The 12,409-nt window shown below is 45.9% G+C and overlaps 1 protein-coding gene across 4 annotated transcripts in view; it reads right to left on the reverse strand.

The window, feature by feature from the left end:
• The window catches only part of syt1a (synaptotagmin Ia), a 64,124-nt gene that overhangs the window by 36,609 nt on the left and 15,106 nt on the right, over nucleotides 1-12,409 (reverse strand). For 3 of the 4 annotated variants that reach the window (XM_077593501.1, XM_077593504.1, XM_077593500.1), the window contains exon 4: nucleotides 1,083-1,206. The gene's annotated coding sequence lies outside the window, so the exon portion shown is untranslated. Of the gene's footprint in view, nucleotides 1-1,082; nucleotides 1,207-1,302; nucleotides 1,436-12,409 lie in introns of those variants that run through there. The other variant, XM_077593503.1, reaches the window with a different exon arrangement.

Genomic DNA, 12,409 nt, shown 5'->3' on the forward strand with positions numbered 1-12,409 from the left:
TGTGTGGAGAAACACCAGAGAGTGCAAAAGACGCCATTTTCTACGTGAAAAGGCCGATCTGGGGTATTCTTTAAGCTTGAATGGATGCCATTGACGGATAGAGACGTCCACTCCCATTCACGCTTGTGCTTTCGCCCCACCCGGTTGGTACTGAACGAGTTAAGCAGCCTGCTTGCGATCGTGTGTGAGTGCGTGTGAGTCATACTTATAGTAAATATTCAAATATGGCTCGGTTATGTAATGGCAGAGTCCTCCAGGAAGGAGCTCGTACGCTGTCCGGGGTTCTGAAATGACGTGGTGGGATGGGAATGACGGCTGAGAAAGGCAAAGAATCCTCTGCCCCGCCCCTTTAGAAGGCAGACGTTTAGAGCACAGGAGGGCAAAATAAAGGAATATTTTTTTGTTGCAGTCTTCATGGATAACAACACGTTTGTGATAAGTGATTTTTAAGTAAAAATAGAATCAAGACTCAAGAGATAAATCATATCGCTGTGTGCAAAGTGGTGGTGGTGGACTTTTAAATTATCCCATCGGGGGTTATACTAGAATGTATTACATGGGAAAAAATTGGGAAGAATTTAAAGAAATTTAACTCGTTATCTATGATTGGACTTGCGTCAAGGTCACAGAAAATTATATTTTGGGGCAAAAAGGTAAGTCGACCAATTCATTTGGGAAATCATTTTTTTCCGTTGTCAAAATCAACTTTTTCCTGGAAAAGATTGAAAGTGACATCGCTACCACATGACCAAAGGGGGTGGGGTTCAACTGCCATGATCTTTGCACCATGCTCATTCTTGGCTACGCCATTTAGCCAAACAATGGCCACCTTTCCCAAAATCCCACATTAAATTTGCCCAATTTTAAGCGTGCGCAAGGCTGAGCCCGAAAGGTGAGTGAGGGAAAAGCGCCCGTCACTTTACCACACACGCCCAAAACGTCTCTTTTGGGGGGGGATTTACTCCTTTCCAGTAATCCCGTCATTCCCAATCTGACACCTGTCACCTCCTCCTCCTCTGCCTCCCTCCCTCTGACGTTTTCTGGCAATCACGACCCGGCGCGCATCCCTATAGCATCCTTACCTGGCAGTAGTCTTGTCTTCCCGGGAGCGCTGTCTGTCTGTCTGCCTGTCGGTCTGTCTGTCTTGTTCCCAATCCCGGGAATGAGGGCTCTTGGCGGGGTGCCGGGGTCAAGTTGCGAGGGCCGCTGCACGCAAATCAAAGCCAAAGGTGAGCAAGGAAAAGTAGTCAGAAAGCCCCGACGACGACGGCTGCTGTCGGAGAAACACTCCCGGCGGCGTACTTCAGCATCCAGCCAGCCAGCGAGCAACGAACGAATGAGCGGCTGCCTCTTCTCCTCTCTCTCTCTCTCTCTCTCCCTCTCTTTCTCTCTCTCTCTCTCTCTCTCCCTTTCTCTCCCAGTCCGTGACACCTCTCCTCCCGCCCACCTACTCAAGCCCCCCACCCCCGCACGTGCACGCGCTCTCACACACTGGGCATCTTCTTCTCCCTTCAGATAAAATGCACATAGCCCACCGCAATCCGGCGCTGGCTATTTTCTGACATTTTCTCCCACCCACTCGCAGCCCCTCCAGCACAAAAACAACAATCACCGGGTTAGACGATGACGACGACAACGCGGGAGACTCTTGCCCTTCCTCGCGCCAGTGTATCGATAGCCCGCCTACTCCACGAATCCGCGGCCGCTCATTAGCCGCGGCAATGATTAGAAAACGGCGGGGCGGCAATATTCAGAGGAATGTATTCTTTATCTTCTGCCAAGAACGCCAATGAAGCAGACATTTTCTTAGGATTCATTCGAATGCCATGGAAACATTTTATGTTCACTGGAGATGGCTTTCCACATGAATAAAATCGTTTTGGTTGTTGGAATCTGCACAGCCTTGGAGAAAAAAATGAGGTGGTGGAGCTGAAAATGTAAAAGCACTAACACTTGAACTCGGTAAGCATATTTAGAGCATAAACAGAGCATGTGGTGCGCGTCGTATCAGCGTTCGAAACATTTCGACAGCCTTCTAAAATATATTGGAAAGGTTGCCTTCGTTTTTCAGAGTTTTAAATCAACTTTTGCAGAACTGAACTTTCTTAAAACACATTTACAATGCATTTATTTTGTAATATTCCATTTTGTTTCCATTAAATAACCCACTTCCCACATTCATTTTCATTAATTCATCTGAAAACAAGTGTTTTGGTAGATTATGCATTTTTAACAATTCTTTCAAGTGTATTTATTTTTGCATCATCTTCATTTATTCCGTTCATATTCTGTATATTTATTCAGACAATGCGGTCTAAACTCTAAAAATTCAAAATTGCAAGAGCGCTAATTTTGAATTGTCTCGGCTGTATTTTTGGTCAGCGGAGAGATAATAAGCAGAGAAAACGGCAGCCGTCGTCCGTAATAGAACGTGTCAAGGAGATGCGCGTGCGATACGGCGGAAGAAAAAGGACGGGGGAGTGATGGGGACGTGTGGGGGGAGGGAGGCCTACGTGCGGGCGCGTGTCAGGGTAAATAAAGCTCAACGGCGGGAGACGCGCAACATCGCCAAGTGCCATCGGGGGACAAAGCAAACACGGATGCCTGCAAATGGCACCAACACTTGGGAAGGAAAAAGAATACAAAGTCGTCATTGACATTCGTTCATTGGCCCCGCCCAGTCAAAAAAAAAAAAAAAAAATTGACGTTGTGCGCCGGCACTGAAAAATGAGCATTCAATGACGTACAGCGGCACTTCTACATACAAAATTTTCAGGATACAAAAGGATGCAAATTACTGTTCCAACATACAAAATTAAGTTCTAGGTTTCCAAATGAAACATCCCCCAAAATAAATATTTTTCCTGTATCCGCTGTTTTATTTTGCTTGACAAACAACTTTTTTCCCCCCGCCCGAATGTGGTTAAAGCAATTTTGTTCTTTATTACAAATTGCTGGTGCAAATTAAATGAAAATGAATTAATTTGCAAGCTCTATTTAATGCTAAGTTGTTTTGAATGCATAATTTGAATTTGTTTAGATGTGTGCTTGGGTGCTTTGCCTGTTGCTAATGTTAGCTTCCTCCTTACACGGATGGATGGAAAATGTTTGTGCAAGATTTTTACTTCATGCATATATATCATTTCAATAGATTAATCAATCATTTTATCATCATTTTCTCTCCTTTTTGTGTTTCTCACATTTTCACATTATCGCAACTACGGCAAGCAGCCCCCTACTCTATTTTCCCCGTAGAAAAAAGTAGTGTGCAGTAGTTCTTTTGTCAACCAATTGACAGCGGCCATCATTTAATAGGGTGGATTTACAAAAGAACTCCTGCCGCTAGATGTTGGCGTCAGAGTATTCAGAGCTAGACTGCAAACTATATATATATATATATATATATATATATATATATATATATTTATATATTATATAGATAAATATTGAGCCGCAACAGCTCTGGCAACTACGGCAAACAGCCCCAGACTCTATTTCCGGTGCGCGGTGAATGCTGAGATATATAAAACGGCTTTGCATTTTGGTTGAGCTCGATCTAGCACATTAATTCTGTTTGTCGTCATTCCCAATGGAAGTCTCAACTGTGGTCCGAGCTTTCAGGAAGGCAGAAATTACTGACTCGATTAATGACGACTTTGGTGAGATTCCCACCTGTTCAACATGAGTTATTATGCTATTGCTGTGTCACGAAAATACTAATACTTTAACCTTGGAGAAAATAAAAATAAATTGTTTATTCATGTTGGGAGTGAATGGAGTTGTCAGAAAACTGATTTGTAATCTATTAATAAAGTTTGGCTGACCTATGTGACTGTTTTGTTGACCTTCCCTTTAGCGCAGCACCATCTAGTGGATGCATAACGTAACCCCAGCCTCTACTGTAGACCCCTATAATGCGGTGTAATGCGGAGCGGTGCGCCTTTAAATGCGGTGCATCTTGTGTGTGTGTCAAATACAGAAATAGCACTCGTTACTGACACTGCGCCTTTAAATGCGGTGCACCATATAGTCGTGAAAATACGGTACAGAATTTACATATAAAATACGTTGTAAAACAAGTTCTAGAACCAAATCATTTTGGATGTAGAGGTACCAATGTATAAAATCATCCCATTCTATGAAGATGGTTTTAGTAGCATTTCCCTGTTATGGACTTCACTGTATCCAGAATGGTCGCTTGATGATTCATAATGGCACCACGGCATTTTTTTTAGAAGCCTAGCCGTGGTCACCTCTCCTTTGCAGTCTCCGCTTCGCTGACATTTAAGGCTTTTTGTTGGCGCAATATTTCCATTTTTTTCGCGGGGAGGAGCGATTTCTTTCTTGAGGAAATCGATTGTACTCCCTCCCGCAGATGTATTTTCCGCCTCCATATTTACGCCCGCGTGACGTAGCAACACAAGGACCGTTTGTCGCAGGGTGTAGTTTCGATCGGCCAAGAAATGGAACAGTCCGAGCTACAAAGCTAATTTAGAATGGCCGCCATTTTGGAAAACAATCGGCTAGGAATCTCAATGGCAAGAAATCTTGTCTGTTCCCCAGGAATTGGGACAGAAATCCGTATGGAGTGATCGTTTGTTCCTGACAGGAAGCCGCCTTCGCCGCCGCCAATGGCTGACAGTCTCGCCGCCGGATAAGTGGCTGTTGAAATATGGAAGTATTCACAGTCCTCTTTTCAGCAGGCACAGGTGCGCCTTTTCAAGCGCGCGCAACACCTGCTCGGGTCAGCGACGCTCGCCAACGCGCAGATGTTCGCACGGCATCGGACGCCAACGAGTTCCCGTTTTTTTTAAAGGACTGGCGATCGCCAATTGGCGACGATCTTTTGTCACGTCCGGAAGAAAAGCGAGTTAAACCGAGTCTGTGCCCGTAGACTCGAATGGGGGGGGATTAGGATGGATTTGGGGTGCGAGTAATTACGAGTACCCCAGCGGCGTGTGGCGTAATTTAATTAGCCCGGCGACCTCGGCGAGAAAATACGGCTGAGGTTTTGAGAGAATGGAACCTTTTTGAGTGTTTGGGCAAATAACTCGCAAATTTCCAAGTTAAAGTTGTAATGCTTGAACAGATTGAGTGTCAATCCTTTTGAACGAGTGGTTCAAATGGCGGACAATTAGAACTGGACACGCAACTGTAGGAGGATCGTTGATGCGTTTCCGTGTTTTACGGCTCAGATGACAACGGTACTGTGGCCAATTTGAACACGCTTCATTTTTAGAGCAGTACTGGTTTGTCTTTGGCCACGAGTGGCAGTCAATATGCAAAAGTAGAGGAAGATTTTTACAAAATGGCGAAAATTCGGCTACCTACTGTCGCTTGTGGGGCAGTAAAATTGATGGCCAAAGTTTGGAAGAATGTTAGAGAACGTAGTCATTGGCGTGTGCGTTTTGGATTTAGATGTGTGCTGACGTTCGACTTTGCGAAAAATGTTGTCTTAGCTAACTAGCTAGTTGCTAGCTAGCTAGCTAGCCGGGCAACAGAGAAGTCAGGCGAGAATTGTCACTTTTTGTATTCGCTTGCTGTCACGTATAAATGGCGGTTCAGTGAGAGTTCATCACTGGTTACCCCGAGGTGGTCTTGGACTCGTTAGAGGCTATTTGGCTCGGGCTGGGTCGGCGCGCCGTGTCGAGCGCGTCGAAACCCACAGAGAGAAGCCCAATTTCTGCTCCGTGATTGGCCGTGATGTATCCAAAGTGGCAGGGTGGATCAACTGGTAGCAGACTGATGCGGGCAGACTTCTTTTGCACAAAATGGAGTCCACTGACGCGCAGTCAATGATGCCGTTTCAAAGCCAATATCAGCAACGTGTGTAGACAGACATGACGAAATTCAGAACCATTGCTCCTTGATCAATCTTAATCAATTTCATTTTTTCTGCTCCCTCCGCACAATTTGTTCCTAAAATGTAAAAGTAGCGCTCTTGAATCAAAAAGAAACGAGAAAAAAACAGAATTTTAGAGAATATCAACAATGGAGTTGTTTTCTTAACACATGATTGTGGACATTAAGAGTTACAAAGCGACGTACTAGTTTTTCCTAGGAAAACAAAGAGCGATTCTGAGCAATATGCGAGAGATAGAAAACTTTGGTGGTTTAGCTCGTGAAGGCAATTGTGCCGGCTTTCTATTTTCCACCGTGTCTGTTTTGATTTCAACTTGTCTGTTGAAATGTAAATTACACCCCACGTCTGTTTTCCCTCGGAAGCAATTTACCACGCGTAACGTCTTGTTTAAAAGCCTCCTCGGAGCCGTTTCCCTCTTTTGCGGTCAAATGGCGTTTAAGGATTTATTCACTGGTGCCGCAATTCTTGAGCTTTTCCGCCCCGAACTAGGCGTGAAGGTCTGGAAATGAAGAGGAAATTGAGATGAAACCAAAACATAAACCCAAGGGGTGTCTATGCTTCCCGCACCAGATGTACAATTGAGCGCATCCATCATCGGACCCCCGCCGCCCGCTCGCCGACTCTCCAACGCGTGCTCCGTTGCGGCGAGCGGCCAATTCCGCGTAATGAGCAATTGTACTGCTGTGTTGTGTGTTTTTAATCTGGCCCACTCGTGCACTCAGCGGGGACACCCACAACATTCGCCGTTACGCTTTTGTGCATCTGCTGCCAAGGTGGACCGTGGGAGGGCGGTCTTTAACATTAGATTAACAAAAAGGGATCAAAAGCAAATATTCCTCTCATATTTCAACATTAAATTGAATTATACTTTGAAATAATCGCCAAAATATACTCTGTTTTTCTTCTACTTCAATAAAAAAAGACAGCAAAGCACGCGATGGTGTAGTGGTTCATTCGCCTGACTTGTGCGGCCAGCGTGGGATCAATTCCCACTTGTTATGTACGTATTGTATGTATGTAACAAATGTATCATTGGAAAAAAGATTACATAGTAGTTTGACTACTCAAGTGCGATTTACGTATATACTGTATTTTCTCGCATATTGACCGCCTCCGCCTATAAGCCGTACCCTTAAAACTGCCTTAAAATCGTTGAATTTTACGATTTTTATCATATAAGACGTTTTATCCAAGATACGGTTTATTTTATTATCTGCTTATCTTTTCTCTATTTTGAAATAAATGACCGCATTGGCTTGAGTTATGGCATTCTGTCTGTCACCTTGCAGTTACGTGCAGGTCAAGTCTAATTTGTGCGCATATAAGCCTTAAATACTCTTAAATCAGTCATTGTTTTTTTTGTTACAAACGGCTTAAATGCGAGAAAATACGGTAGCTTTTTTTTTTACGCTGATCCCCAACATCTTATTTTGCGTTTAGGCTATAGTTATCCCAAAAACTGTTCATAAATTACAATTACAGGTGCCTGTTTTGTCTGTTGTTCCTGATTTTACTATTGATTTAACATGTTTGCTTGGTCTAGGTTTCTGATAAAAAAACATCATTTATATTCGAGTGAGTCTTCTATACGTTTTTTCCCCTTACAATGTGCATTCTTTGGTTAGCGCGACTTATATTTGGGCGCAACTTATAGTCTGAAAAGAACGGTGGTCTTAAGATTTTGACTCGGTCTGGAGAAGTCACATTGGGATACATTAAAAAGTAGAAAAAAGTCATGCCTCACAACTGTAAGCGAATACTAGCGCTATACTGTGACTTGTTGGAAATGTGCTTAGTACAAATGGGACAATCACGATACCAATAGCTCGGTACGACGCGTCTCGTCAATAGCGACTGAGGAGTAAAAAATGCGCCGCTAAATATGCGCGCGTCAGAATATCAGCCTCTCGGCCGCCATCTGCGGCTCGGCCCCGCTCTCCCGCCGCTCCGTTCCTGCTGCGTTTTTACATTTTCTCCTCCGAGCCTTCTGCTCATCACCCCGTGCCACTTTCCGCAAGAAAAAACAACATGGACGGCGGGGGTCGCGAGCCGGCGACCCCCCTCGCCATGACGCGCTCTCGTGAAATGTCATTCCTACTGGAGAAATCCCGACTCCGACCAGTTCAGCTTACGCAACAGCGCGGAGAAGAAGCGATCTTTGGATCAAGGGGTGGGGAGGGGGCGCACTCCATGAGAAAGATATTACTGCGGTAATCTAGACGGAAATAGAGGGCGCGCGACAGAGCGGCGTGACCTTGAACCAATCCAGCGAGACCGTCTTCTTCATCAAAACGTGAAAGTCGACAATTTATCAGGAATTTGTCAAAGCCGCAGACGGCGCTAGATCGTTGGCGTCCGAACCATCGCGATTCCCCATCTATTTTCCGCCGTGGATCCTAACTGCGCTCGGTAGCGCCGCGCCTCGGCGCAAACACCTAGGGCCTTATCACCGCGGTGCTCGCAAATCTCTCCCAGTCGACCCTGACGCGGCGCCCCTGAGCAAACAAGATTAGGCCGCCGTGGGAGTTCGGCGACCGGGAGGCCGAGGAAAATGAGTACAAGATGTGAAACCGCAGCCGTGAAATCTAGTAGAGCTAGCTTAGCCTGTTTGCGATGGAATGGCGATTCGCTGCCATTGACGGCGGTGGACGGCCATCGAAGAGTTAATATTTGGATTGTAGAATACTGTAGATCGATTCCATCATTAATTATCGTGCTACCATGAGGTAATCATTGTCGTGAGCGTCGCATTTCATCCGAGCGACAACTTTCTCTTACGTAACGTCTTTCAGGGAGGGCATGCGAGCCAAACTAGGCCAGCGGGGGGGTCGTCTCCATGACAACAGCATCCGAAGAGCCAGATGCACCTGTGTTAGATCACCGTGATTTTTTTTTTTTTTCCATGCGGGCCTATTATGAGAAGAAGGGTTTGCAACCTTGCGTTTGCACCGACCGGAGTTCGCGGGATGAAAGAGCGGCGATTTGGACGTCATGTTTGGAGGTCGTTCCAAGGTTACAAAGCCGTGGGAGTCTTGAAGTGTGAAAGAAAATTATTAATGGAATACTTTTAGCTCTCGAAGGAGTGAAATTTGGGGGATCTCGTGCCGTTTTAAAACAATTTAAAGCAGCGAAGTGATTTTGCAAGTAGCCTGTTCCAAAATGCGGCCGCGCGTCACTCGGTAGTCAGTCGCCCGCCGTCAGCATCGCTCATATCCGCTGTCAGGCAACGCAGCTCGCGGGTTTATTCTCGGAAGGTGTGAGAAACCTGACGCACTTTGCCGATAAAACCGCCCGCTTTCAGTCGCCGTGGCAACCGCCGCGACGCTAACGGCTCGGAAGGTTCACGTCGGCGTAATGGTTTTTTGATAGGCCCGTTATGGCGCGGACATGTCAAGTTGGGATTCAGAAAAGCAAAGGGGAGGTCGCTGTAAAAACAACGCTGACAGACGACGCGAATTACGCGCCCGTGTTCAATTTTTGGTCAGCGGCCGACGCCAGATTAACAAGCATCTGGGCGTTTTGGCCTCATGACGCTAATGGCGACGCCACCTCCCTGAGTTTATCAGATTGCCGACGTAACCAAAATGTGAAAACAAATGTTATTTTTGCCAATATACAACAGATTACGACACCATTGAATGCACGATTTGAAACGTAGCCCCCACCCCTTGTGGTATAATCGTTCAAGGTTGTTTTTTTCGCTTTGTTGCGACTTGGCATGACATGAATCAAAGCGCTTTCAGGCACAGGCCTCTCAACAAGTTTCAAAAACCAAACCCAGCGCGCTTGTTTGCTGCCAGTTGGCAAAAAGTAGGCTCCCGCCGGGGGATCTGGACCTGCCGACGGACGGACGGTCGCCTGCCTGGTCGTTGCGCCGTGCGTCCAATCTAAAAGCTCAACGGAGAGCAGCTTAAGACCGAAATGCTTTTGAATGAACTCAGTAGCTGCCATTGAACAAACATTGATTTGCTGCCAGCCTTCCGATTGGATGTCTACTTGCGCAGAACTCATTTAAAATGACACTTTAAAAAAAAATAACCACAAATAAATTCAATGTGTGCGGCCCGGCGGCTAGTGGTTAGCGCATCGGACTCACAATTCTGGGGTCCAGGGTTCGAAAATGTAATGATTCTGATTGGATTTGTACAATATTTGCAGAAAGGTACACCGCTTATTGTAAAATTCTTTTTTTTTTTCACTACAAAATAAATCGGAGTCACAATCTAGTTATTTCATATAAAAATGATCACCCTTAAATGATAGTCATTGAAAAATGATCATTTCAGAAATGTATAGAAGCTAGTGTTTTTCTTCAGATTTGATACAAGTAAATAAATAACTCGCATAGATTTATATATAGCATATTTTCCGCACCATAAAGACTTTTTCTCAAAAGACAACAGTGCGCCTTATGCATGGATCATCCATTTTTTGCTTGAAATTCACTACTGTCTAATTCCAAATTTGTTTCTTTTGCTTGTACTTGTGTTTCTCCCTTTCACGATCAATGGCAGCCAATGAGTTCCATCGGCATTCGGCGCAATAACAATCAGCGAAGGTCACATGCTAATGTTAAGCTATCCTAGCAAGCAGCGAGCGTCGGGTGTCGTGCTTTTTGTCTTTGTCATTTCTCCTCCAGCTCAGGGCGACCGCAATGCGTCCGAGACGCTTTGGCTCACAGAGACCCCGTCGGACAACTGCGAGGGTGGGGGTCGGCGGGCGAGGGTGGGGGTCGGCGGACGAGGGGACCGGCCGTCCCCGAGGACGAGCTTGGTCCTCTCTGGCCGTGTCACCGTCACGCCTTGATTCTTAGCGAAGAGCGGAGATGACGGCGGATGGCGCCAGGGGCTAGGGCTGCCATTGCGCTGATAGACGAAGGCACACCAACAGTGTCCGTGAACTCCTTGGCTGCTATTGATGGTACACCAACGTCCAATCCACATTGACTGGGCAAAGGAACATTCAAATCTGGTCTTTCCATGAATTTAATCTTACAAGCAATGAGTCAGGGAAACCCACTCCAAACTATTTACAGAACTGATCGTCACCAGGCCGGCCAATGCATTTAACGAGGGAGGTTTGGCAGCAAAGGAAAAAATATTAAATGGCGACGCGACGGGGTAACAAGTGACATTTGCTCGGTGTGCGTCTTAGCCAGTTGGAAAAGAGATCTTAACTAGTAAATATTATTTATTTTTTAGTACTCCCTGATACCAATGATATTTTAGTGCAACGCTAACCGTTACATTGTAAAATAACAGTTTGATTGACCCTCGTATTGAAAATCACGTGGTATCGGGAGGTACCGTCGTCCGTGTTAAGATGCACGACTGACAAGATGTTAAAAAACTGGAATGAATGTCGCCGATGGAAAACCTGCGCCAATTCCTCGCCCGGAGTCCGTAAACAAGGAGACGGCAAGCACAGGTGCCTGTTTTTCCGCGGGAGATGACACGGGCCGGTGCCATGGGCACACGGTTTATGAATGTACAGCGCGCCAAAGTGACACGAGATGGGCTCTATTCATCCGAGCGAGCAGGAAATGAAATAGCGGTGGCGGCAAGATTAAAAAAAAAAGGGGGCACGGGGAGACGCGCTGGCGGCGCCTTTCATTTGAAGACGCTGACCGCCACGGATGTGATCGGGCTTGTTTTCGGGAAAGCAAGATGCAAATCATCCGGTCACGTGGCTCTTGGCTTTTAATGAGTTTATTACTAGTCTACGGGTCCGATCCACTTGAAGTGGGGGGGTTTGCGGCGAAGCAACGCATCAGCCAATCAAGTAGCACGCTGTTGCTGACAAAAACAGCATATGGATAAACTCATTTCATTGGCCCTTTCAGGGAGTATGGTCACTACAATAGACAGCTATTCAAAAGTTGACCCTTCAGACCAAATTTCTATTTTCTATATTTTGATATAATCATGAATTCATATTGAGAACAGCTAACTTAAACGAAAACAAGGCGGCCTGGTGGTTAAGTGGTAAGCGTGTCGGACCGCCGTTCTGGGGTAAAGGGTTCAATCTGAGGTGGGTCGTCGTGGGTTGGAGTTTGCATGTTCTTTTGCGTGGGTTTTCTCCAGATACTCTGGTTTCCCACATCCTAAAAACATGCATGCTGGGCTATTTCTATGCTAAAATGACCCTAGATTTGAGTGTGAATGCCTCCTTCTGACCTAAGATTGGCTGGGGGATAGGCTCCAGCACCCTTATGAGGATAAGCGGAAAATGAATGAAAAGAAAAAATCTATTTTTGGCACCATGTAACTCGCTATAAATTAGATTTCGCCCCCCACCCCCAATACTATTTAACCCAAGGACGGCGAAAGACGGCGTTTAGCGGCATCAATGGCAGCCAGTGAGTTAAAAGGACTTGTAATCTACTGGGGCGGCACTCGGGGTAATTAAAACACGGGCTAATGGAAGTCGCGTTCCGCAAGACGTCAGGTACGAGGCGGAGGCGAACGTCACCCATCAATCACGCCTGACAGCCGGCAGTGTGACCCCGACGCGGCAGAAAGTGATAATTAGTCATTTGCGATCTCA

The sequence above is a fragment of the Stigmatopora argus genome, chromosome 23 (genome assembly GCF_051989625.1).
Source record: "Stigmatopora argus isolate UIUO_Sarg chromosome 23, RoL_Sarg_1.0, whole genome shotgun sequence".
NCBI classification, from domain to species: Eukaryota; Metazoa; Chordata; class Actinopteri; order Syngnathiformes; family Syngnathidae; genus Stigmatopora; species Stigmatopora argus.